Raw genomic sequence first — 2,821 nt, forward strand, 5'->3', positions numbered from 1 at the left:
TTTGCTATTGACTGCCAAGTGGCTAGATCTGTTACACTCGGGCCTATAGGGCTTCGAACCTCTGACCAGGCCTACACGGTCTGCAACACATTGCCATGGTTACAATCCCCTCTATGCATCATCAACCAACCAAAGGGTATACCCTGCAAGCCTGCCCCTCAGTCATCAGCACACAGCCCCTCTCCCTCTCTGGGTCTAGAGACCCCAGCCGCTCCATCTTTCCATGTCATCGTCTCTGCTTCCATCTCTGGCATCACTGTTTCTCTGGGTAGGGTCCCACACTCTGCTCTTCTTTCTCCCTTGATGGTCTCAGGGACCTCCACTCATGGGATTGCAAAGTCAATCAGTCCCCTCCTTTTGCTACAGAACATCTACCTTTACATTTCCAACTCTCTCAGTCAGCCCTGATAGCATTTATTCACTATTGTATCACATAAGTGCTATCCTCATCTCCTTTCATCAGCCCCACCCAGACAGATTGGATACTACTCAGTGGAGATTCTATCTTCCTTTGCACCCTCTGGATCTAGGCTCCCTCTTTTTTTTTTTTTCTTCACAGTTAAGGGGCTTAATAGGGAAGTTAACAGATTACAATTCAGGGTCGGAAATGTTCACAAGACAGCCTCTCCTCTGCCATGCCCACAAGTAGATTTCTCTTTGGTCTTAGCCCCATGGCCTGGCCTCTGTTCTGCTTGGGCAATGTTACAAAGCTTTCTTTTTTTCTTTTTTTTTTAATGTTTTATTGTCAATTGTGTGATAGTTTACATGGGAGAACATTAGTTTTACATTCATCCTATCTATATCGTTTCATTGCCATGGTTACAATCCCCTCCATGCATCATCAACCAACCAAAGGGTATACACTACAAGCCTGCCCCCCGGTCGTCAGCACACAGCCCCTCTCCCTCTCTGGGTCAACGGGAGTCAACGGAACATGGTTGAACTCAGCCCATTTCTTCATTGCTGTGTTTTCCCCTCTTCCATTCACCAGTAGACCAATGTCGCCAGCACGCTTACATGCCTGCTCATATGTTCCCTTTGAGTTTCAGTCTTAGAGGGGGGTTTGTCCTGAAGGGACTTGATTGCTTGCCTTGATGGCTTCCTGGTGAACAACTTGCTTATTCTTGTAGTAGTCAATCATACTGCCATTTTCGTTTTGGGTTTTTCCTGATGATCTTTCTTTGAAGATGTATCTTCTGTTGCTCTAGCTGTTCCAGGCTGCTCTGATTGTCCTTTCTAGTGGGAATGTCCCACCTCATAAGGTTCTGGATGGGTCTCAGGACTCCACCTAAGGTCCTATATATACTGCAAAGGCTTCGCAAGAGGCCTGTTTCACTGGGCAATTTGTAGAATCCCTTTTAGGTATTCCAATCAGTTATAGGCTGAAGACAGTTTTACAAGCTTTCTGTAATCATGTTTCTGACATTCCTTTCTATCCCAGTCAAGTGTCTAGTTTACAGTAGTATGCATGGGAAACCAATATTCATAAAACACTCAAGAATCTTAGTATTATTTCCCCTCTTCAGACTATGCCTTGATTCCTGTATCACGGCACTGTTGTCCCATATTCATAGTTTTAAATAGCTAATTTTTCATATATGAACCACATGTTCCTTCTTCCTGCTCTGTCCGTAAGCTCCACTGAAGCCTGTTCACTAAGGTGACCCTGCTGGTATTTGACATTGTGGTGGTGGTGGTGTGCCATGGAGTCAATTCCGACTCATAGTGACCCTATTATGAGTGTTTCCAATGCTGTAAAACTTTATGGGAGCAAAAAGCCTCATCTTTCTCCTGCGGAACCACTGATAATTTTGAATTGCTGACCTTGTGGTTAGCAGCCCTACTTGTAACTGCTACACTACCAGAGAGCACCTGGTATTTGACATTAGTTTGTTGAAATATTTTAATTGGCATTCCATAAATTCCTGGAACCTTGTTTTTCACCAGTGCCTTCAATGAAGCTTGGACTTCTTCCTTCAGTACCATTGATTCATAATCATATTGTACCGCAAGATCAGTGGTTCAAATTCATCAGCTGCTCCTAAGAAGCTATGAGTTGGAACTGACTTGATGGCACTTAAGAACAATAACAATTCTTTAATGATTAGGGAAATGCAAATGAAAACCACAATGAGATACTGCTTCATACCCACTAAGATGACTTTTACCAGAAAAATGAATAAGAAATATTGGCAAGAATGTGGAAAATTGGAGTGTTTGTCCATTGCTATTGGCAATTTAAAATCATGTAGCGGTGTGGAAAGCAGCTGGGCTATTTCTCAAAAGGTTAAACATGAGTATAATTAATACCATTGAACTGTACCCACAGAAGTGGTTAAGATAGCAAATTTTATGTTATATTTTGCCACAATAAATTAAAAAAAAATGATGATAGATCTACACTTACAAATAGGAAGATTGTTTGGGGTGCATTAAATGAGAAAAAAACAAAACAAAACAGATTTCACTCTGCGAAATGTCTTCTTAACCAACCTCCAATGAGTTAACTGATACTTTCCAGTCTGTCACTAAAATATTCATACGCACACAGCATGTATAAGAAAAAGGGCATGGGGGTAGCCTCTGACCTCCTTTAACTTCACAAGTGGGGAAGAGAATCAAACTCATTAGATTCCTATGAGGCTGATGAGACATGCCTCCACCCTCTTTCCTTTTTTTTTTTAAAGTTTTTATTGTGAATTATGTGGGTTTACATGGGAGAACATCAGTTTTACATTCATCCTATCATATTTCATTTCATTGCAATGATTACAATCCCCTCCATGCATCATCAAATAACCAAAGGACACACCCCACAGCC

Source organism: Chrysochloris asiatica, unplaced genomic scaffold (genome assembly GCF_000296735.1).
Source record: "Chrysochloris asiatica unplaced genomic scaffold, ChrAsi1.0 scaffold00252, whole genome shotgun sequence".
NCBI classification, from domain to species: Eukaryota; Metazoa; Chordata; class Mammalia; order Afrosoricida; family Chrysochloridae; genus Chrysochloris; species Chrysochloris asiatica.